The 26,215-nt window shown below is 42.1% G+C and overlaps 1 protein-coding gene across 1 annotated transcript in view; it reads right to left on the reverse strand.

Annotated features, from left to right (window-relative positions):
- The window catches only part of LOC126473345 (A-kinase anchor protein 1, mitochondrial), a 272,499-nt gene that overhangs the window by 130,486 nt on the left and 115,798 nt on the right, over window positions 1-26,215 (reverse strand). The window contains 1 exon segment of the mRNA XM_050100341.1: window positions 10,414-10,485. The gene's annotated coding sequence lies outside the window, so the exon portion shown is untranslated.

Here is a 26,215-nt window from a genome sequence, read left to right on the forward strand (position 1 = left end):
AGAACACACTCAACTGCCGGCATTAACGACAGCCACCTTGTTTCTGAGCGAGACTAAAGAGTATGATGAATGACATCAACGTATAAGTACAACTCTTTCAGCTTCGCTGTCCTTACCGAGAATTTTGAAAAATGATCAAATTTTTCATGGCGATTATTTCAATGTCAACAGCAGCGCTTGATGTACTACTGTGAAGAATATGGGCAGGACATGCAATTCCTTCTAGATTTTTTCCAAGTTCTTCTTTAATTTGGTGATCACATTCCGCTGATCGGTGAAGCACTCCAAAATTGGTATTGGTATCTACAAAAAGCGATTAATTTATATAGTGGAATTTTGCAGTTGTCTTAAAGTGTGTAGACAAAACTTTGCAATTGTCTCTAATGTTTCGTTATTCAACGAATCAAACTTCAGCAGTCCTGACTGTAGAGTATTTTGCGGCAACTTTAGGGGTCAGCATACATTGAGGCATTCAGTTTTACGGTACAGTCAAAAGAGCTGAAAGATTCATGATGCTAGACAACTTTATAAGCTGTTGTTAGTTCTGCAGCACCAACGAGCAATTCTTCCTGGATATATTCTTAAATCAGTAACGTAGAAATAGGCTTTGGCGTCGATGTTACTCCGAATCTATTTCTGTGATCTTCGTAGAAATCTGATGCCTCAAATCTGTCTTACCTCCGTGAGTTATTGAGATGAAACAGCTACAAATCTCGCACACTACTTCGTGATGCGTACGTTCTTTCTTGACAAAAGACCACTCTTTTCTGTAATCATCCAAAAAGTTACACTTTCCATCCTTGGGCATTTTCGTAAGCTATGATAAGATAAGTTTATTAGTCGGTAAACAGTCGACAAAAACACTTTAGTCATCGAAGAACATGGAACTGTACACTTCAAGTCGTATATACCGCAGTAAACACTTCAAACGTTACCAACTTGCACTTGTTTGAGGTGGTGCAGTGGTTAGCACACTGGTCTCGCATTCGGTAGGACAACGGTTCAAACACGCGTCCGACCATTATGATTTAGGTTTTCTGTGATTTCCCTAAATCGCTTCAGGCAAAAGCCAGGAAGGTTTCTTTGAAAGGGAACGGCCGACTTCCTTTTCCATTCTTCCCTAATCCGATGGGACCGATGACCTCGCCGTTTGGTTCCCTACCGCAAATCAACCAACCATTCATTGTTTTTATTACATTTAGGAAGAACCTTCTGACCAATTCGCTATTCAAATGGGAACTGCCCGATTCTTCCGCGTGGCGCTGCTTAAATAGTTCCAGGCCCGCAATACTGGAGAAGTCTGGTCTTTTCTCGAATGATGGCGCTACATCTTGAAGGCGCTTGCATCGTCAACACAGGATACGCAACATGCAACGCCCTCTGTGAGACGACAAAGTCAACATAAATAAAAAGTAACTGAAGCTGTATTTACATATTGCGCTAATAGATGGCGTTTCTTCAGTACTTGTGCCAAGCTCTTACCAATACTTGGAAAAATAGGGATAAAACTGGGTGTTGTCGGGATGTCGTGACAAAGTCCATGAAGGTGACGGACCTTATACATCAGGATGGATGGCAAACCTAGTAATAATAACGTCTAAGAACAGTAACCATGTTATAAGGTTAACAATGGCTTTAGCTTCCCATGTTTCTGTTAATTAATATCTGGAGCACTAAGTAATACAAAAAAAAATTACAGATAAGTTACATAAGTATATTTCAGCATGTTTACAGTTTTTGGGGGAATATCCTGCTGTTTATATCATCCAAGTAGAAAGTTTTGGACAGTGTTATTAATAAACACACATCACACAGTACGCAATAAACACTGGTGAAACAACTTATTGGTCCACCTCTGGTACGCGGAACTGCTTTATTTCGTCGTAGTTTGGATTTCATACATTCGTTGTACTTGGGCCGAAATGGTACCATATGTTATGATACAGATAGCTCAGCTTCCTATAATCTAAATCTACAATTGACAGTTTCAGAGTCTGCATCATGTTCAATGATATTCGAAGTATGTTAGGGTGGATTCCCGACGGGGGTTTTATACCGAATTAAGTTAATCAACGCACTATTCAATGCACAGTATCACGATACTGCGTTCTTCGTGTGAACCATGTTCCTGCTAAAAAATGGCATCTACACTCAGGAACGCATCAGGCATGGTCGATACCAAGGGGGGCAGAGATAATATTCACGCAGTCTCCGATTCCAAGCCACCATCATTAACAACCCAAAGATTACTAGTCTGCTGAGCCGAGTCAGAAAGGCGTTCGGACTGTGTATCATAATTAGAGCTCGGACTGTTACATATTTGCATGATACTGTATATAAATTCATATAAAATAGGTTAGTGGATATTTAACAATTTGTGAACATTTATGTATATATTTTACTTTTTCAGCAATCATTCTCGAAATTCAAATATTTCACCAAAATACTTCAAGAAGAAAAGAAAGGCAAAGCAAATTTCTCTCTTACTGTTCTATTTGCGTAGAAGGACTGTTATCCATCATGTTTGCCGAAAAATGTAGAGAACATAACTAACAACAATGAACGGTTCCTGATACAGTATAAAAAATATACCGCTCAACATCTTAAACTAAATAGCGTTGAATAATGAATGCGCCAAATCTTTAATGTTCAATCCGGCCGTCATGTCATAAAACTCGTTACGGTTTGTAACATGTTACTCCCAAGAATTAAAAAGTAACATTTTCAGTTAACTTTTAAATTTCTAACTAGTGTGCTGCTACTCGTAATTTTTGAAGTTACCTACTGTGCCAACAGTGTGAAAATACGTAACTTTAATTTTTGTATTTTCAGACTATTTTAAAAATCAGTGCGATTTTTAAAAGGTGACTTGTTTTCATTAAACTAAAATAAACTCAGTGCCCTGCCAAAAAAAAACAAAAAAAACGGATTACAAAACATCTAGAAACAGCTGCTCATGGAAATGATGTTAATAAAAATTTCTCCAAGATCCTAACAACCTCACCAGTAACATATCTGTAAGCAGAAGTAGAAATGATGACAAATGACACTTTTTCGAAAGATATCTGCAGGGCACTGGTTTCAGCCAACGCACTTTTTAATAAGTGGAATAACGTAGAATTTCGAACGTCCCGGAAAATTTTTCCGAACTAAAAGTTCCTGATGAATCAGCAATAAGAAAAACTACCTTCGCGAAGTATATTAGGTGGTAAGTTAAGAAATTTATCAATAAAATTAGTTTGTGTGCTAACTACCTCCCCCCTAACTCCCCCCCCCCCCCCCCCATTCAAAACTTTTAAATGTATTACACAAAAATATTTTAAAATGGAAACATAAAATTATCAACTGAAAAATGCTCCTATTGGAACACGAAAAAAAAAAAACAAAAAAAAACGAATTTGCTTCTTCTTGAAAAGGCCAACAGAAAATGATGAACTAGCTGCTCGTTCTCATTCCGCCTTCCTCACTAATAATTTGGGCATGCGAACATATAAGCGCTCTTTTAACACAGAGCATTATAAATCCTTTTACTTAGGCTTTCTTTGCAGCGACGCCTTCACATTCAGCATCTCTCTCTCTCTCTCTCTCTCTCTCTCTCTCTCTCTCTCTCTCTCTCTCTCTCTCCTTCCACTGCCTCTTCCTTCCGCTAGCGCCGGCCAGAGTGGCCGAGCGGTTCTAGGCGCTAAAGTCTGGAACCGTGCGACCGCTACGGTCGCAGGTTCGAATCCTACCTCGGGCATGGATGTGTGTGATGTCCTTAGGTTAGTTAGGTTTAAGTAGTTCTGAGTTCTAGGGGACTGATGACCTCAGAAGTTAAGTCCCATAGTGCTCAGAGACATTTGAACCTTCCGCTAGCAATTTCTCCTGTTATCCTCTTACTGTCAGTCTTCATCCCTTTCTCTCACTCTTTCTTACCGCTGTCTCTCTGTCCCATTGTCATTGGCTTTGCCCCATTCTTCTTCTCTCCCGTTTCCGCTGTCTCTTTCTCGCTTATAGTCTACTTTCTTTCTCTTCAATCACCATTGTCTTCTCTCTACATGTGTCCTTGCGTATGAATTGCTCGGTGTTTTCATCACTAGACTGGGAATATTTAACACCTGGAGATAGGGGAAAGTGGACAAATTTTTTTCGTGTGAAATTCGCCAGTCTGGGTAGATAGGGGGGTGGGGTGTTCCAAAGCCCCAAAGCCTATGTATGGCCTCCATTCATCTCTCTTTTTCATTTCCACCGTCTCCTCTCACCTTTGCTCTCTCTCTCTCCATCCATCTGTCTTTCTCTTTTACTGTCTCTGTCTCTCATTGACCATCGCTATCTCCTCTCTCTTTGGCTCCCACTGCTACTGTCTTAAACCATCTGTCTTTCACTGCCACTTCATCCCTCCCTCCATTACTATCTCCTCTCTCTTCCACCGTCACTGTCTCTCTGGCATTGTCTTTCAACAAAAAAAAGCGCGAATGTGTTCGCATGACAACATATTTAATAAATAAAAATGTTAAGAACAAATGCATGATATAAAATTTTGGAAAAAATGTCTTTAGTCTAATAATATGAACACGTCTGTAGTACACTTCAATTCACAGTAATTTTAATAAACAAAAATTAATTTCGCAATAGTAAAAGTTTGGAAAGCTCCACATCTTATTGGAAAGTGGACACACATGGACGACGTGTAAAACGGATGAACACAAAGAGGCAGATGTTTGACAATGGGTCACCCTTAAAGTTCAATTCACAAAAAATTTCGATGGGCTCTCTTCTTCATTTCAAGACATATCTTTCTCCTACAGCAATGATTATGGGAGATTCTGCATGCTCCAACAAAACGTGCATTAAGATTTACTTTCAACAGCCCAGGAGACCGATGCGTGCACAGAAGAAAAGAGATGTGAAATAGCTCCTGCCATACGTGCTTGCTGTACATTTCGGGTTCTTCAAGAACGTGACAGTAGAGCAAGTACAGCTGAACACACGGTCAGTGCTACAATATATAGTAATACTAAAATACTTAGTTATGTAAGCATAATAATATTACAGGTCTTTTAAGCACTGCTTATAATTATTTGAAAACTATAACTCAATATGAAACCTTACTGTATATTTTTGTGATGTAAAACCAACACTGATCACAGGTATTATTTCAAATTCATTCCTAAAGATTTAAGACGGAAAATGAAACAAGTCATTTGCACCCTAATTAATTTTATATTTCAGTTAATAACGATAATGGATCTTGGTGTACAAACCAGCGTAATAGTGAATTTAACATATTTTGTTCATATCTCAAATTTGTAAACAATTTCTTCGTTATGATTAAAGTTATTTAAGCTTTTAGTATCTTGGCTCAAAACTGAGTGCAATAGACTTGGCCGACTTGGAACTATGACAACTTCATGAGACTCCTGCTAGAGGAATCAATCCTTTAAGGTCAAAATTCGACAAATGGTGGAGGATCCTAAAACAAGTAATAGAACTCAGGAACCAATGGGAATATATTCATACAAGTGGTACTAGGTCTTGAATAACAAGTACGTTTCAGATACGTGTTTGGAAGTTTCGGTTACGGTCGGGCTACCTTGAGAAATGATACACGGAAGTCCATGATGTATCCACGCTGTAGTTTTTAGAGTTAATGGTTGTTGTCGAAGATAAAGAATTTATCGTTACAGGAACTTGGTGGCAAGAATGAAGTAACCATAAATACGGACTGATGCACAGAGAACGAATTCCAAAGAGCTGGAGATGCTGACAAAGGAAACCAAATACTAAAAGCCATAAATGAAGGCAGAAGGGAAAGATGGGAACGTACAACAAAAAACTTGGACTTCACCCGATCTAGCAGGAAGGCATGGTCTCTCTTACGCCAGTTGGGAACAGCAACACCCCTAATAAATAAAAACCCTAAAATATCTCCTTCACAAGTAGCACTACAGATAAAACGACGGGCGGAAAATGTCCCTGTAGATGATATCTTCGAGAAAGAGATTACAGCAGAGATTAAAACTATCGACAGCCAACTCGAAGAACATACTGGTTTCTCTATTCCGTTCACAGATTTGGAAATGAATAACGCGATAAAATCTCTTAAACTGAGGAAAGCCGCCGGTCTAGACGGAATATTCCCCGAATTCATCAGACACCTGGGCCCCAAGCCCGTGCATGGCTTAGACAATTCTACTGTGACATCATGAACACCAGCCGGGTTCCCTGTCAGTTCAAGATAGCCAAAATCCACGCAATCTTAAAACCAGGAAAACCACAGGATGACCCAGCTAGCTATCGGCCAACAGCCCTATTGAGCATTTGCTACAAGCTATTAGAAAGACTGCTGCACAACAGAATATATGACTCCATAGATAGACTAATTCCCGCAAACCAGGCATGATTTAGAAACAAACGGAGCTGCTGCGAACAAGTCCTTGCCTTGACCTCATGCACTGAGTCGGGCTTTCAAAGGGCCCAAAAAAACCTGTGTGGCTTCTGTGGACCTCTCGGCCGCCTATGATACCATCTGGCTCGACGGACCCATACTCAAGCTGGAACAAAAAAATCCCCTGCCGAAAGACAACTAAGCTTCTGGAAAACATGTTGGAAAATCGCTACTTCAGAGTGAACGTAGGTCAATCTACGAGTAAATCCTACTCAATAAACAATGGACTCCCACTGGGATCAGTGTTGGCTCCCCTTCTCTTCAACCTCTACACGAGTGACATGCCAGCAACTGAAAAGCAAAAATTCTGCTATGCAGATGACATTGCAATAGCCACTCAGAGCAAGACAATCGACGAGGGGGAAGCTACTCTGACAACGGACCTTCAACTTCTTAACCAGTATTATACGAAATGGAGGCTCTACCCAAATCCAAATAAAACCGAGGTAAGCGTATTCCACCAGAACAATCATGAGGCAAGACGAGGGTTACGGTAACATTCTGCAATGAGCGACTGACGCACAACAGCCATCCAAAATATCTAGGAATCATTCTTGACCGGTCACTAACCTATAATAAATACCTATAAATAACCAGCAAAAGATAAAAAATCAAAATAACATATTAAGAAAGCTGACTGGAACCTCCTGGGGAGCTCAAGCTAACACCCTATGCACCGCAGCACAACCTCTTGTTTACTCGGTGGCAGTATACTCGGCCCCAGTCTGGTACAAGAGCGCACGCACACGTGAACACACGCACGCACGCACACACACACACACACACACACAAACACACACACACACACACACACACACACACGCGCGCGCGCGCGCGCGCGCGCGCGCGCGCGCGCGAAGAAAATAGATGTCCAGCTTAATTCCAGCATGAGGATTGTCTCAGGAACTCTGCAATCAACTTCACTTCCCTGGCTTCATGCCCTTTGCAATATAGCTCCTCCCTCCCTCAGAAGGCAACAAGCAGCTATCCGAGAATGGGAGAAAATTAATGGCCCCTCTGTCTCTGAAGATATACCTATCCGAAAAATACTGGACCATCTACCAACTACCCGTCTAAAACCCAGGAAACCTATATGGGAAGACGAAGTCCTCAAATTCCCAGAAAGGTACGACAAAGCAAGGGAACGGAGGCAATACTGGTCGCCGAATAATCACCATCCTCTCATCACTGATTTTGATCCTTCAATACCGGTGGAAGGAATGCAAATGCCCAGAAGAACTTGGTGCAGACTTAATCGTATGAGGACTAACCACGGCAGGTGCAAGGCCATTCTCCAGAAATGGGAACTCATTGATGACCCACGATGCGACTGTGGTGCAGAAGAACAAACAATCCCTCACCTGATCTTCGCTTGTCCTGCGAGGAGGTTTGAAGGAGAATGGAGGGATATCATGAATGCTACTCCACGTGCTGTTCAGTGGGTGACCCGCCTAGATGTGGACTTGTAATAGCTGCAGTGGCTGTCTCCCTAATCTTTCGCATATTGTTGTTTGCAATCAATCATTTAATAATATATTTGTAATTCGTCTATTGTCCGCCCCTCGTGGTCTCGCGGTAGCGTTCTCGCTTCCCGAGCACGGGGTCCCGGGTTCGATTCCCGGCGGGGTCAGGGATTTTTCCTGCCTCGAGATGACTGGGTGTTGTGTCGTCTTCATCATCATCATTCATCCCCATTACGGTCGGAAGAAGGCAACGGCAAACCACCTCTATTAGGACCTTGCCTAGTAAGGCGGTGCGGGTCTCCCGCATCGTTCCCAAACGCTCTGTAAAGAAGCACGGGACTCCATTTCGATTTCAATTCGTCTATTACATTAATTAATAGTATGTGTGCAATTTTATTCTGTACATGTCATACGCTAAATAAATAAATAAACGTTGGGACTGATCCTTCGGTGAACCTGGCCAATTTTTTCACCATCCTTGTCCACGGATCCTCCCGTTGTCGACTATATGTTAATTTTGGTTTTTTGAAATGGTTACAAAGTTGCCAATAAGAAGTACATTTTCTCAATAACCCTTCCTAAAGTCATGAATACCTCTTAATTATATCTTTCTTACTAACGTAAAGACATTCTGATGCCGTTACCAGTTTCAAATGCTGTGGAAAGCTAAATATTTTAGTTCATGTGACAAATTTGAGAGCGAAACTCTTATCTCACATTATGTACTTTGTCAGGTATCGTCTGAAGATAGGGCTTTCCACAAATTCACGGTGTATGTCAGACAACCCTTGCTTCCTAGGCCTACCATAAAAATTATGCAACACCTCTAACGGTTCTTGTTGATGAATTCTGAAAACTTGGCAAGCAGGTCAAAAAAGAACTGTCTATAGTTGCAAACTCATTCTTTTGCTAAATTAGTGCTGCTTTGGCTAAACAGTTGCAAAAGTACGAGCCCTAGAGAAAAACAGCTTGTAGCAGACCGACATCTGACACCTAACTAGAAACTTGTTATAAATATGGGGATTACAAGCAAATGTTGAGCGAGAATATGAAAAGCTTCAGTTTCCAAATTTCTTAGCCAATCATCCTGACTGAAGTTCTTGCAATGGAGTAAGATCGAATGCCGTCGTAGTTAATAAAAAGGTTGGCCAACGGCATAAGTTGATGAAAAAAGCATACCCCCCGCATGAACACATATATCAGACCCACTTAACTAATTATAAATGTCTGACCGGATACATAGCCAACCTTCATCTTTAGCTCTCACGAGCATCGATGTACCAATGATCGCTGTCCGAGAAAAACAAAATGGAGTCTCGAGTCTCTCCGCACAATACAGTTTCAATTTAAAGTAGGTCAACATCGCCGAAAATGCCGCCACAGAGATGTCTTTACAGTCCACCACTGCACCGAGCTTATCACAATCGTCTACTAACGTGAAAGCATGCGACTGAAAAACAAACCACTTGACGCGGTATCAGCATGGCAGTTCCACTGAGGCGCCAACGCGACAAATGGAAATACAGAACGGACAATGGATGAGTTAACAGGCATGTGGCTCCGTGTGTGATGAGATGGAAGGCGAAAAAAGAGAAAAGTGCGACGGAGGACGAAAATCTATATCTCTACAAGAGACAGTTGATCCATGGCTTTTGCATTTACCATTTACCTGGTAGATCTAGCGACATCACGAACTAATTAAACTGACTGGTGTAAGCACAAAATTGGTGCATTATCTGTAACATCTAATTGCAGTATCACGGACATCTCCGATTCGCAGTTTGTGTACGCAAGTCAAGTGCCTTAACGGAACAATAAAAATAGATTTCGTAAACTATATAAGGGGCTGTCACGTAGTAAGCACACGAAAAGCTAATGTTCTGTGAAGTATTTCTGACGTGCAGACACACCCATTAACATTTTCTGTCACTTATACTTCTAATTCCACCCCCGTTGTTAACGTTACTAACACATGCTACGCGGGTGCCAACCAAGGGCGGTGTCTCACGGCTTATAGAACAGTCGAATAGGGACGTTAAATTTGATAACTATCGTTCGCATCACTCAGAAGCGCAATCACATTCATACATACGGCATACGCAACACGGTTGGCATTTCATAATACATCGGGGAACGGAAGCGGCAGGAATCCCAACGAGGACCTTGCCCAGCCCTGAAATGCGAAATCCACGGCGTTTTCCAACGTATACTGACGAGAACTTGGTTGACGATGGATTTATACTACATAGAGTGCACAACTGCAAAAAACCTTGGGCTATGGCCGAGTATTTACTGCACTGGCAGGGAGGCGGTGGGGTGTGCTGTATCAGCGCCCAGCCAAGTTATTAGGTTCTCCAAGGTTTCCTTACATCGCATATAACGCTTCCTTAAACAAGACCACCGCCGGTACTCAACTATTTCCTCCCATCCTCGCTCAGTTTGTGGTCTTTGTTCTCTTTACTGACACCGACGTCGACAGGACGTCCTATTACAGGAAGACTTACCCTAACTTGGTGTACTTACAGGAATGAAGAAACGAAAGAGAGTCGGGTAGGCGCGAGCATTTGGTTGCGCCTTCTCCTACGACCTCGAATCCTAAAACAAGACGAGAAAATGAGACTGTCGCGTAGTTTCCGATGTTCAGTGTTGAGTGTGGAACTCTGTTTAACTTTATCTTTGCATCTTTGCGTCTACAATTCTAAGTGCGTAAAGCACCTGCCAAAAACCGTGATATGTTTACATGGTTTGCTGATGAATGACACTGTGATTCGTCGCTTAGCTATGTCACGAGATCTGTATGCGAGGCAAAGTCATTAGACACTAAACTCCATGCAGACATGCTGCAGCCACAAATTATGAATGAACAGAATGTAATTACGTCACATAACGGAAAATTACGCTGCTACACACAAGAGAAATCGGGGAGCGAAGGGTTAGACTACGCCAGCATGTAACGCGCTTCAGACTCAAACACACAGGCCGCCATGTTCGGTGTCCAAATCGGGTCAAGTCACGCCTCTCAAGCCCCGCAAGTTTTGCGTATTACAGCTGGATCAAACAGGTGGGCCATCGACTGAAGAGTCGCAGCAGTTAGTAAAAGCGCCTGGTCTCTTTTCTAGCAATATACGTCCTCAAAGAGGGATTTATAGTAAGAATAATAAGTTACACTTGTTGTCTTAAGTCCAAAGACAGAAAGTCTTCTGCTGAAACTTACATCTATTTGAACCTACTTATCGAAGACAAGTCGTCGTCTCCCTCTACAATTTGCATCATTCTCCCTCCCCAACAAAAATTTTGCTCCATTAGCAAATTAACTACGCATTCATCCCTCAGAATGTGTCTTGTCAACCTTTCCATTATTGTAGTCAGGTTAAGGTACAGATTTAACTTCTCCACAATTTGATACAGTACTACTTCATGAGTTACCCAATCTATCCAACTAATTTTGAACATTTTTCTGTAACCATCTTCTGTTATTTTGTTGCCAAATAGCAAAACTAAAGTAACTTCCGTTCACCTAATTTGACTACACTCAATTTTTGTTAATGAACATCTTATAGACTCTTTTCAAGGCGCTATCGATTCTGTTGAACTGATCTTCGAAGTTATTTGCTGTCTCTGACGGAATTACATTGCCATCAGCAAAAGTCAAAGCTTTTATTTTTGTCTTTGAACTTAATTCATTTTCTAAATTTATCCTTTGCCCCTTTTATTTGTTGCTCGATGTACAGAATCCATAACGAGAGGTAAGCTACAACACTGTTTCACCCCTTTCTCAACTACTGCTTCTCTTCCATGTCCTTCGACTCTCGTAACTATAGTCTGGATTCTGTTACATATACAAATACTAACATTGGATATTACTACTATAAAACGAGTCCACGAGTTCTCGGGGTGAGTGATGGCTGGGAAGGAAGAAAGGGTTGGGTTTAACGTCCTGTCGGCGACGAGGCAACTAGAGACGGAGCGTAAGTTCGAATTGAAGGAGGATGAGGAATGAAGTCAGACATGTCCTTTTCAAATGGAACATCCACATTCGCTCTAATCGATTTAGGGTGACCATGCAAAACCCATATCTGGATGGCTGGACAGGAATTTGACCGCCACCCACACGGAATGCTGGTCCAAACCACCACCTCACAGAGTAGTGACACGTTGAGTTGGTGCCCACAAGATATCCGAATAACCACATATTTAAGCACCTCCTTACCGATTATGAAAGCGCTGTCTCCAGATATTTTCTTACAGTTTCATTTAGTAAGCTTACTTCACTTCATAAGTGTGCGAAAGTGGAGAACAGTTTCTTGGATCGTGGGTCCTGGTTAACGGGCCACTGTGCCCTCTTCGTCCATTCTCGTTGTGTCAATGTGACATGTAAACCATTGTTGCACCAATGTAACAACGAATAGACTACGCTCAGTGAGGCAAAACCACAATACAAGTGTTCACCAACACTAGGATTGAGAAAATAAGAAGTATTAACAGTGGCACTTTTTTTTGCCATCAGAATCATCCGACTTGGGGTCCGTGACCCACGCCTTTCCGAACAGGAATCCAGAAGATATTAAGAGATGAGAGACTGCTTCCGTTGGGGAAAGCATAGGAGAAGGTATATACGCTAGCTCTACAGAAGGAAGCACACCGTTCTTTGCTACGTTATTTTTGGGAAACCAGTGAGGAATAGGTGGTTTACGATTTAAATGACTTTCCTCTCGAATACGAATCTAACAACTTAATAATTGTACGGTCTCGCTCGGCCATGGGTAAAAGGGGAGGTGTCACTTCAAAATCTTCATTCGTTCTGAATCAATCTGCGACGTAACTATCCTTTCTGACCTTAAAATAGTGGAAGACTGGAGCTGGAACCCGCTATCTTTGCATTTTCCCATCAAACGTCTTCCAGCTGAGAAGGCCTCACTGGTACGCTTTGTCTGAGTACAGCAAATTCACACAAGGTGCACGGAACTTTACATGTCTCACTTCGGATTCACCGTATTGTTAGACACCACTAACGTTACTTGGAAAGTCACTGTTCAAGTGGAACACAATTTATACATGATCCCACGAGGTTACGTAGCTATTTCGTCATGGCCCCATGAGGGGCCATAACAAAAAGTGCTCTTCTTAGTTAATTTTTAAGGCCTATTAGCACGTACTAGGTAATTTCGACAAAAACAGTTTTGTATCAATTTACAGGGTTGTCCTCCTAAGAGCCGTCAGGCAAATTCTCTCTGGTATTTCGGCAGATATTTGCAATTTCCTTTCTGCAATGTGAAGCTGGAGTCAGCCCAAACAGATAGTGCTCATTACATCTTTCATGCGACGCCCACTATTAACGGAAAACGTCTGTTTCCCACTACAAACAAAGACATTTTTTACGCGGAGTCTTACATACTCATTCGGTACAATGGTTCCAAATTAGTCTATTACGATATTCGTTTTGCAGTTGTGTGTTAACAAGGACAGTAAAACAGGAACAACCGGTAACCCAGCAACGATCTCGTGCTGTCCTTGCCCCGCCCCGCGCTGTCTGATACCGCTACATACCATCGGTACTCAGTCTGTGATGGAGTATTGGTTGTCCTTCCTTTTTTACTTTCCCTGTTAATACACTTCGACACAATTTACACTTATTTTTAGATCGCTCTATCGACTGAGTGCATAAAATTCCGTTTTAACAATCGTCTTCTTTGTAACGGGAAACAAACCGACGTTTTCAGCGGACAATGGGCCTCACATGAAATATGTGAAGAACATTATTTGTTTGGGCTGAATGCAGTTACACACTGCAAAAAGGAAATTGCACATAGATGCCAAATGTGCCTGATGACTCTAAAGAGAGACAACCTGTACTGTGTTCATTTGCATATAAAAGTATGAAGCGCAGCAAACTCTCTCGTTATGAAAGAATATAGGATGTAGGTCCGCAATACGATTTATATTGTATCACTGCGCTATAGTACTATAAATGAACGTACCGGAATAAATCCTCGCTGATTAGGGTAAACTAGCTAACTACATAATAAAAGATCGAAGGAGGCATGGCATAAAAAAGCGTCTTTCTTCCTGGCTTTCTTTGTTGTGCGTTACAGTAACGAGCTCAGTATTGTGGTGGCGACTATGACGCACAAACGAAGGAAACACGCACATACCCTAATTTAATAGTGGGTGGTCTTACTCTTGCTACTAACTTGGAAAAGTCTCTCTCTCTATGTGTGTGTGTGTGTGTGTGTGTGTGTGTGTGTGTGTGTGTGTGTGTCCCTCCCGCCCTCGCCATCTCTGACGAGTCTAGGGAGAAAACCTTCATGGAACTGAACAAGCAAATATTTGTTGAGCGGTCGAAGACGCTCTTACAATAGAAGATTGTAACTTAACGAGTCCTGGGAACATCCCGACACTGTATTGGAACATAACAAACAGTTAGCCGGTCTTGAGTCTGAAAGGAAACGAAAGCTAGAAGCCTGCAAATGGTTTCCGTTAAACTGGTATGAAGAGGGCATTCAGACAATGACAAGATTAGTGTGAGCGAGCGACCGGGTTTCCCGGCAGGGCGATAACAGACGGCCGCAGGTAAGGCGCGACGGACCGCAGTAGTTGGACCCTAAAGTACACGGCTGGCTAACGGCAGACATTGTACACACTTCAATAACATGAAATGAGGCTAGGAAGACTGGTACAGTTAATACAGGAGCGTCACGTCAATCAACAGAGGGAAATACACAACCGCAACCACGGAAATATTTATAATTAAACCGGTCATTCCACCAGAAATGTTTACCATTACTGAATGATCTATTATTTTATGATACACAACAAACCATACGCCCGCTAACGCTTTGCGTAGTTGCTATAATCGAGACAAACAACGACTGCAAAATTGTTGTTAAATATTCTATAATATTAAGTTTTTATCTCTCACGGTGGCAAACTTATAGTTGTTACTGAATCTACTTATTAATCCAAGATCAATGCTCATTAAAATATTAATGCGGATGCGCTAGAAGCACAAATAGGTCGATGTTAATAAGGCCTGAATTAAAAATGATAAGAATTAGTGTCAAATCAAATGGCTCTGAGCACTATGGGACTTAACATCGGAGGTCATTAGTCCTCTAGAACTCAGAACTACTTAAACCTAACTAACCTAAGGACATCACTAACATCCATGCCCGAGGCAGGATTCGAACCTGCGACCGTAGCGGGCGCGCGGTTCCAGACTGAAGCGCCCAGAACCGCTCGGCCACAACGGCCGGCAATTGGTGTCAGCAGACACGTCATGACATAACCTGTCAGTTAGAATATGTATTTTAACTATAGAACCATTAGCTTAGAAATGGTGGCCCATTTGCATGTAAGTCAAGTGTGGTAAGAAGTGTGGAATCTAATGGGGAGCTTCTCAAGGTCTCATTGGCTAAAGTGTCATGACATTACGGCAGAGTGACTTGACTGAATTTATGTAAACACTCTTCGGATCGTTTGTCTGATCTAAGTTACGGGCATCCCGTGACTCGATCTTAGCGAGGAGTGTGTCATTTTTTGTGTCACACTAAATAATTGAGGAGCTATGCTATATTTCAATTTTAATTTTATTTACGAGTAGAACTGCTGGTAAGGCCAACATTCACTAGGAGTTTGGACTTTTTAAACAACTGTTCTTAAAAAGTTAAATCTGCAGCGTTGCATATGTTTATTACAAATGTTTCTCTGTTTGTTTATGTTCATTAATTTATAATTCGCATAAACTGTCAACCCTCAATTATTCGACCGCAGGATCACCTTCTAGTAAATTATTTTGCTAATACAGCAACAGGGCGTAAAGCACACAGTCGACGGGTCACCCCTAAGACGAACCAAGTTTTGTTCAGAGCCCCTACTCTGTGGGCCTGTATACAATAAATTAGTCCCCCAATTCCAATAACACCTGAGAAGGAGCGAAGATGAGAAAATAATTACGACGTCCGATGACTTGCTCACAAACCAAGAAAGAATAAAAACAAGGCATTTTATTTATTCTGGGAACGAAAACAATAACTTATTCTGAGGCGTATACAATGTGTGAGTGCGGATCTCTCATTTCTGGAAAACATTCATTCTTACAACATGTATTGCATGGAATCATCTTAGTGGTAGGAACTAAGACGTGACAATGTCACACGAGTAGCAAGCTTGCACAAACCATCATAAAGAGCGATTACAAACTTCATGTGGATATCTATCTATCTACACAACGCACTAGGGGAAAAAACTTTACAGTCATCAGCGGCTGAAGCTGAACGGTTATAATTAAAAGCCTTATCATATAGAACATATCTCGGAAACTGAATCACCAATTGCCAAACATGCACAGATTTGAAATTTTATGTATACAAAATACTACCGGATAAGTCGCAATATATCGCCAACAATGCTAACACTCGTGGTTCGTAACTGCTTATAACCGACTGCAGAAACTATCAATGAAGGCCGGTTCAAATCCTTTGTTCTTCGAAACAGGCAAGTTTGTCGTCAGATTTGTACAGTAACGGTTTATGTAACCGATATTAAGTGGAGCAACACAATGTTTTCAGCAGATAAACTATGCGGTCACCTACCTGACAAGAGAGAAAGCTCTGCTTAATGAAATCTTAAATTCAACGTTGGGTAATTATCTGATTTAAGTGATATCACGAGACTGATGGTAGCTGATGACATCCACTTATTCTGTCTTCGCTTACACGGACACCAGAGCAAAGTAGCAACTGTTTTCTCAGATATCTATTTTAAATCATTTATAAAGCTGATACATAAATGAGTGCCGGTGAGGGAACACACTGCCGATCAGTGTCGCTGCTCTTCGGTTTTTCCAGCTTTCGCAATATGAACATCCTGAATTTAATTCCCCGATTTGGGCGAAGGTTCACGAAATACTAATCTAAAATTCCCCAAACAACTCCGTGACATTTCTACAAGAAATTAGTACTGAAAATGTTGCTCAATTGAAAACAGCCAATAGTCTTATATCCTCTTGAATGCGAAAAAACTCACCAATTTGTACTTTAAACAGCATAACTGGAACTTTCTCCACCCGTACAGACTCTGAAATCGAACTGCCACAACTTTCGTAAATAACGCCTTGATGTTCTAAGTAAACATACACGCACGAGTTGTGGCGTCACTTACGCACATAACTGTCATACCAGGCACTCTTTTCCCCAAGTGGAATAACATATTGTGCCTAAACCACAAAATTATACACAGTCCAGTACATTAGGGTAGGATAGATACCGTTATGTTTCACGCTACATACAGTACAGTTCTAAGTCGGTGGGTAAGCAGTTAATGAATTATCCCTAAATAGGAGGTGAGTAGTGGATATGGCACGCGGCTTACCGGCAGAAGCGGAGCGAAAAATCCGCGCCAAACATCCTGATTTAGGATGCCAGTTTTGGATTTCAACAATATCCTTTATCATTTTGGATGGACGCTGGAACAGTTCATTTAACACACCACAAACGACTCCTTTTACCAGCCTTCCCCACTGAGCTCTTATTCCTTCTTTGCGATGTAGATATAGTAACTTAAAAATTAATTACATATTCATATTTACGAAAGGCAAGATTTGGTAGCAAGCAGACTAGTGTAACATAATCTTCCAATTTCTTTAGTTTAAAATCCCTTAAATGCTGAAATGCTGTATGTTTATACGTCGATTGCGAACTTCCCTTCTGGAATCAACACAGAAGAAAGTTTATTATTGTCACGGGAAACAGGGACAAGGCGGGGAAGGAGTGCAGGAAAGAACTGCGTGCACCCCCCCCCCCCACACACACACACACAAACACATAGAGAGAGAGAGAGAGAGAGAGAGAGAGAGAGAGAGAGAGAGAGAGAGAGAGACGGGAGGGGCGGGGCGAATTTTTGCGTGCGTATGTTTTGTGCGACAAAGAGCAGCATTTTTAAGAATGCGGCGGTGTTTCGTATTTTTGAATGAACTACTACATATAATCTATAGCTACGAACAATAAATATACACAACAGCTTTGATAGTGAAGTAAATTAACTAATTGCCTCCGATAATAACAACTGATCAAAAAATATCTATCTTTGATCGAAAAAATTTCCTACTCTCCCTAAGCTGAGACCGAGCGAGGTGGCGCAGTGATTAGCACACTGGACTCCCATTGGGGAGGACTACGGTTCAAACCCGCGTCCGGCCATCCAGAAATAGGTTTTCCGTAATTTCCCTAAATTGCTCCAGGCAAATGGTTTCCTAGAAGGGACACAGACGATTTCCTTCCCCATCCTTGACACTAAACGAGCTTGTGCTTCGTCTCTGAACCTCGATGTTGACGAGACGTTCAAAATGGTTCAAATGGCTCTGAGCACTTGGGACTTAACATCTGAGGTCATCAGTCCCCTAGACTTAGAATTACTTAAACCTAACTAACCTAAGGACATCATACACATCCATACCCGAGGCAGGATCCGAACCTGCGACCGTAGCAGCAGTGCGGTTACGGACTGAAGCGCCTAGAACCGCTCGGCTACAGAGGCGGTGACGATGAGACGTTCAACCCAACTTCCTTCTAATCAGAGACAACGATATTTTGACATTACTTTAGATGCGTCGATAATTCTGTTCAGTTATAAGAATTCGAAAAGGCAGAATGCTGGTCTTAGGAATGTCCTGATGTAACAAAAATGAACATAAACATCAATAAGTATTAACGTCTGTAAGTACAGATGTTGGCACAACTTCATTACTGTAATATCGAAATTGTTCAACCACAATTGGCCTCTAGGACAATGTCTTGCATTAACCAACGAGAAATTGAAGGTCTCATGGGCTAAGTACATATTTTAATATTTTATTAGAAATTAACAATTACTTATACTCGCAATTCATGAAACGTACAAATGGTAGTTTCTTTGCAATCCCTACCTTAAGTAGTAGAAAAAGTAGCCTTGTGGTTTTGGTATTACATCTACAGCTGATGGAAAATATTTGCTGTTATCGAGGCTGTTGTGGTCTTCTGTCCGAAGGCTGCTTTGATGCAGCTTTCCGTGTTAGGTTAACCTGTGTTAGGATCTTCATCTCTAACTCTAACTACGCAACACACTTCCATATTGACCTTTTTACTGCGTTCAAGCATTGGTCCACCTCTGCAATTTTTAGCATCCCCCCCCCCCCCCCCCAACACACGCACTTCGTTCAATTAATAAATTGATTACTAAGTTAATACTATACTCAGTGGTAACGAGCTTCTCTTTTTCAGAAATGTATTTCTTGCTACTGCCAATCTGCATTTTATATACTCTCTACTTCGGCCATCATCAGTTATTTTACTACCCAAAATGCAAAACTCATTTACCACTTTTAGAGCGGCATTTCCTACTCTATTCCCTCAGCAGTCTGATTTAAACTTCATTACCCTTGACTTACTTTTGTTGATGTTCATGTAACAACCTGCGTACAAGATACTATCTATGCCGTTAAATTGTTTTTCCAAACACTTTGCTGTGTCTGACAGAACTACAGTGTCATCAGCAATATTAAAGTTTTCGTTTATTGTCCATGAATTTTAACTCCCTTTCTAAATTTCTTCTAGCTTTCCTTCATATCTTGCTCAACGTAGAGTTTCAATAACATTGGGGATATGTTACAATTCTTTCTCACCCCCTTCTCAACCACTGCTTCCCTCTCATGTTCTTCCACTCTATAATACATACAGTCTGGTTTCTGGACAAATGGTAAATAAAATTTCGATACCTCTATTATACTCCTTCTACCCTCAGAATTTCGAAGAGTGTAGTCTAGTCTAAATTGTCAATAGCTCTCTCTAAATCTACAAATCCTATAAACGAAGGTTTGTCTTTCTACGACCTATCTTGTAGGCTAAGTCGTAGGGTCCGTATTGCCTCGCGTATTCCTATATTTCTTCGGAGCTCAAGCTGATATACCGCCTGGTCAGCTTCTCCCAGTTGTTCTGGAAATAATACGTGTCAATATTTTGTAGTCATGATTTAATGAAACCGATGAATCGGTGGTATTCACACCTGTCAGCAGCTGTCTTCTTTGGATTTGGAAATGTTACATTGTTTCTTAAGTCTGAGGGTATTTCATTTGTCTCATACCCAGTCAGGCTACAACGTTTCGAGAAAGGAATAATAAAAAACACGAGAAAAGCTAAGATCGTGGTTTTAATGCTTCAGTTGTTCTACATAGTCTCCCACAACTTGAGTATTACGCACATAATGTTCGTACAAACATATGAAACTGTTAGGAAGGTCCTTCTTTGTAATGTTGTTCAACTAGCACACCACTTTGTTTTGAAAATTGGTTATGTCGTTAAAGGGTTGGCTCATCTTGCAAATTTCTAGTCTTGTTCTGTGCTACTTTCGTACTGATAACAAGTCTCGTCACACGTAATCATTTTTTCTAGAACTCAACTGTCTGCGGTTTGCATTTCAACAAGTCGCGGCAGGCGTCTACGTATCATCGTCTTCCTCTGGGAATCAAGATGTACGCGATAAACTTCGTAGACATTTTTCTCTTATCCAAAACATTCTAAAGAATGTCTTTAAGACTTGATTTAGACATGGTGCTCCACTGCGATCTGTGACACAAAAACGCTTACACACTAAGGCCACACGTCCACTACTTTTCGACTTTGGTCTTTCAGTGCTCTTTCATATTCTTCTCACATATCTCCCCTTCTGATCTTCATCGAATTCCTGCTCTCTTTCTGTAACACTATCCTCAAGTTTTTTCCCTTATGTACACCGACTATATATTTTTTCCACTTTTCAGCTTTCCCTTCTTTGCTTAGTACTGGCTTGTTACCTGAACTCTTGAACTGCTTTTTTTTTAAAAAAAAAAAAAAAAAGGTCTCTCTTGCCTATAGGCGTCATACACATCTTTCCTTGGTCCGCAGGCTTTTACATACTTGCACTTGTTCAAATGGCTCTGAGCATTATGGGACTTAACTTCGAGGCCATCAGTCCCCTAGAACTTAGAACTACTTAAACCTAACTAACCTAAGGATATAACACACATCCATGCCCGAGGCAGGATGCGAACCTGCGACCGTAGCGGTCGCGCGGTTCCAGACTGAGGCGCCTAGAACCGCTCGGGCCCTTTCACTTGTCATATAGTCATTTCTGCCTAGTCATTTTGCACTTTCCACCTTCTCATTTTTTGTACGTATGTATTCCATTTCGGCTGCTTCTTTTGCTGCACTTTTATATTTTCTCCTTTCATCAGTTAAATTCGATACCTCCTGTGCTATCTAGGGATCTATTAGAGCTTCCCTTTTTACACTGCCTTCCTTTTTCGTCTCTCAAAGGTATCAAGTCGTCCACTATTGTATTCCTTTTCCTCATTTCAGTCCAACGTTGCCTGGTGCTCCCTTTGAAACTGTCAACAACCTCTGGTTCCTTCAGTTTATCCAGATCTCATGATCCCATCTTTATTATTTCCTACCTTTTTGTAATTTATTCAGTTTGTCCCATTTCATAATGTCCTAACTGATTGGAATTTCTTCAGTTTCAAACTTCAGTTCACAACTAATAAATTATCGTTAGAGTGCAAGCTGGCCTTGGAAATGTGCAACAACATCTGGTTTCGAAACGTAGATTATGAACTAATATACTTCCGATAACTATCGCGTTGAAATCTGTTCATTCTCCCACTATCTATGACAGTTTGGAGATTGTGTTCTGTTCCACAACAACTTAGAAAATTATTTTTTAAATCCATCACCTATTTTCGAACAAGTGTTTCTGCAACTGCTGCAACCAGAATGGCCAGATTTGGGAGGATTACAACAAAATTGTGGCAGCCAAAGTACATGGTGTCCCGCTCACAATTTCTTAAGTTAAGTAGCCCTAGCTAAAAAATAAGTACACTCCTGGAAATTGAAATAAGAACACCGTGAATTCATTGTCCCAGGAAGGGGAAACTTTATTGACACATTCCTGGGGTCATATACATCACATGATCACACTGACAGAACCACAGGCACCTAGACACAGGCAACAGAGCATGCACAATGTCGGCACTAGTACAGTGTATATCCACCTTTCGCAGCAATGCAGGCTGCTATTCTCCCATGGAGACGATCGTAGAGATGCTGGATGTAGTCCTGTGGTACGGCTTGCCATGCCATTTCCACCTGGCGCCTCAGTTGGACCAGCGTTCGTGCTGGACGTGCAGACCGCGTGAGACGACGCTTCATCCAGTCCCAAACATGCTCAATGGGGGACAGATCCGGAGATCTTGCTAGCCAGGGTAGTTGACTTACACCTTCTAGAGCACGTTGGGTGGCACGGGATACATGCGGACGTGCATTGTCCTGTTGGAACAGCAAGTTCCCTTGCCGGTCTAGGAATGGTAGAACGATGGGTTCGATGACGGTTTGGATGTACCGTGCACTATTCAGTGTTCCCTCGACGATCACCAGTGGTGTACGGCCAGTGTAGGAGATCGCTCCCCACACCATGATGCCGGCTGTTGGCCCTGTGTGCCTCGGTCGTATGCAGTCCTGATTGTGGCGCTCACCTGCACGGCGCCAAACACGCATACGACCATCATTGGCACCAAGGCAGAAGCGACTCTCATCGCTGAAGACGACACGTCTCCATTCGTCCCTCTATTCACGCCTGTCGCGACACCACTGGAGGCGGGCTGCACGATGTTGGGGCGTGAGCGGAAGACGGCCTAACGGTGTGCGGGACCGTAGCCCAGCTTCATGGAGACGGTTGCGAATGGTCCTCGCCGATACCCCAGGAGCAACAGTGTCCCTAATTTGCTGGGAAGTGGCGGTGCGGTCCCCTACGGCACTGCGTAGGATCCTACGGTCTTGGCGTGCATCCGTGCGTCGCTGCGGTCCGGTCCCAGGTCGACGGGCACGTGCACCTTCCGCCGACCACTGGCGACAACATCGATGTACTGTGGAGACCTCACGCCCCACGTGTTGAGCAATTCGGCGGTACGTCCACCCGGCCTCCAGCATGCCCACTATACGCCCTCGCTCAAAGTCCGTCAACTGCACATACGGTTCACGTCCACGCTGTCCCGGCATGCTACCAGTGTTAAAGACTGCGATGGAGCTCCGTGTGCCACGGCAAACTGGCTGATACTGACGGCGGCGGTGCACAAATGCTGCGCAGCTAGCGCCATTCGACGGCCAACACCGCGGTTCCTGGTGTGTCCGCTGTGCCGTGCGTGTGATCATTGCTTGTACAGCCCTCTCGCAGTGTCCGTAGCAAGTATGGTGGGTCTGACACACCGGTGTCAATGTGTTCTTTTTTCCATTTCCAGGAGTGTATATAGGCAAGCAATTCATATACATAACTCATGAGGCTGTAAAGCTTGGATTCCATTTGTATTGTCTCAAGTTTTGCTGAGTTTGGTAAGAATGTGTAAGCTGTTCAAGGGCGTCCTTCCAGGAGAGAATGGTTGTGTAGTATGTCTATTTGTCGTTTATCATTACAGTACAAACATAATTTCGTGAGAAGTATCGCAAAAAATCATCAGATACTACGTGAATAAAAGCAGGGCGTAGACAGTTTCTAGGTAAGGGAAATGCATGGTGAGGAATAATGTGTTTAAAGTTACACGTACAGGACATCAACCGAAAGTTTCACGGCAGCCCCAAGCCAGACCGAAAGTTTCAGGGCAGCCCCAAGCCAGCCAGTTTGAATGGTCGCACGAAAACATTAGAAGTCTAAATAAACTGTGTACCGCGTCCCGAAAAATTTATAGGTTTTCAACGGCAGATCTAGACCGAATTAGGCAAGCCACAGCAGCATTTGGACCCGGACAACCCTACACAAATCAAGTTCGAACACATTGTTGTATAGCATAATGTCCGTCGTAAATCGTGCGTTTCCGCAATGTTTTCGCAAGAACCTTGATATCATTTCGAACAGGTATCTTATTCTTAAAACTAATTGTTGCAAAGAAGTGATTTTTCCGTATCTTACAGTATCATGTCGCAGCTTTATGATGAAGTGTCAATTTTTCAGATACTTGTCATAGTCACTGCGATAAATGGAAATGTCGTGTGGCTAGGGTCTCCCGTCGGGTAGACCGTTCGGCGACCTGCGCGTCGATGGGGATTAAATAATGATGATTAGGACAACACAACACCCAGTCCCTGAGCGGAGAAAATTTCCGACCCAGCCGGGAATCGAACCCGGTTCCTTAGTATTGCCAGTCTGTCACGCTGACCACTCAGCTACCGGGGCGGACAGTCACTGCGATAATCAATATCTAAGTAAGCTATCGCATCAAATTTAGAGTGTTTACAGTGAAAAATGTGGTCACTGGCTACTTTACGTTTGGTTAATTTTAGGTGATATGTTCCTGCGTATAAAATGTAGCTGACATATCGAAATTATTTTTAAAGCCGAAATAAAAGCAATAGCTCACTACAGAATGGAGAAAGATGCTGCAGTATTTTTATTCGAGGGCGCAGGTGCCCAGCGCACTGCCTGAGCGCGCCACCTGCAAGTAGCCTGCAGCGCAGTCCTGACTAGTTGTGGAAGCAGACGCGTTATTATGTGTCAACACACCCGTCCTTTCAATACACTGCATTCATTATGAACAGAAGGAATACATTTCTTTAATGGAAAACTCGAATCTCAAGTATCAAATACTGGCTTCAAATGGCTCTGAGCACTATGGGAGTTAACATCTGAGGTCATCAGTCCCCTAGAACTTAGAACTACTTAAACCTAACTAACCTAAGGACATCACACACATCCATGCCCGAGGCAGGATTCGAACCTGCGACCGTAGCGGACGCGCGGTTCCAAATAAGCGCCTAGAACCGCTCGGCCACAAAGGCCGGCCTATCAAATACTGAAGAAATATTGTTACGACAAAAGAGTGAAACTAATATTATACAGGGTGAGTCAGGAGGAAAAGTACATGCTTTGAGGGCTAATAGTGATTCTGAACAAAAAATCTTCATATATGGTTTCAGAGATAGAACACATTTAATATCACTTCCGTATGTTTTTCTTGAATAATTCAAAAACCGCGCCCTCCATCGAAAACGTGTCGCAGTACAAAATTAAACTATATTAAATTTCCTACAAAAAATGTACTATTCAATTTATTCTCTAGAACTAACGTTTGTGCGTAGAGTGAGAGAATATAGAAAAACTCGCTCGATGCGCATGCGCTGTAGCTTGTATAGTTTTTGTAGGCCAATTTGAGGTAGTTTCCCAACTTGATAGACCACAAGTGTCCCGTATCAAACTTTTCGTCTCAACTTGCTACCTCAATATGCCGCCTCTAAGTGGCCTACAGAAGCTACGTAAGCTACAGCGCATGGGCGTCGCGTCAGTTTTTCAACATTCTCACGCTCTCTTCGCACAAACCATTATTTCTAGAGAAAAAAAATGAGTAGGACCTTTTTGTGGGAAATTTAATATAGCTTAATTTTACACTGCGACACGTTTCCGCCGGAGGTTGCGGTTTTCGAGTTATTCAAGAAAACGTACAAAAGTGATACTAAATGTGTTCTATCTTGGAAATCATTCGGAATAGGGCATACGTCCAATGAAGTTTTTTGTTCAGAATCACTAATACTATCACCCCTCGAAACATGTACGTTTCCTACTGACTCACCCTGTATATTTGGAAAGGGACATTCATGGAGAATTTCACATTTGTATGAAGAATTGAAAGTCAACCTTTGTTATTCAAAGAGTATGCCGAATGTTACCTACAACGTTTGGTTCTATCGTGGACGCTATAAAACCTGTTCTGCCATTAAATTCAACTAATTTCCAGCGACCTATTTCAGTTGAAGAACGGTTGATGGTGACTTTAAGGTAAGAACTCAAAAAAAATAATAAATATGTGCCGGCCGGTGTGGCCGAGCGGTTCTAGGCGCTTCAGTCTGGAACCGCGCGACCGCTACGGTCGCAGGTTCGAATACTGCCTCGGGCATGGATGTGTTTGATATCCTTAGGATTAAGTAGTTATAATTTCTAAGTTCTAGGGGACTGATGACCTCAGATATTAAGTCCCATAGTGCTCAGAGCCATTTGCACAATAAATCAGTCCTTTTACTTCTTTATTCACATAACTGTATGCACTTAATCTTTTACATTTCTCAAACATTAGTAAGATCTGAATGATCACCTTGTGGCACCTGTGGCGCATTTAGCTTCGACAACTCCTTTTCTAACAACTCCTATAATTTGTGTTCTGCGTTGAACCACAGAAGGTTCATTGTTATCTTCTTGGCCCTGACGCATTATTTTAATTTTCTCTCTCTCTAATTGGAGAAATGCATGTAGCCCATCTCCTTTTTGCTTACGTTTATTT

The sequence above is a fragment of the Schistocerca serialis genome, chromosome 4 (genome assembly GCF_023864345.2).
Source record: "Schistocerca serialis cubense isolate TAMUIC-IGC-003099 chromosome 4, iqSchSeri2.2, whole genome shotgun sequence".
NCBI classification, from domain to species: Eukaryota; Metazoa; Arthropoda; class Insecta; order Orthoptera; family Acrididae; genus Schistocerca; species Schistocerca serialis.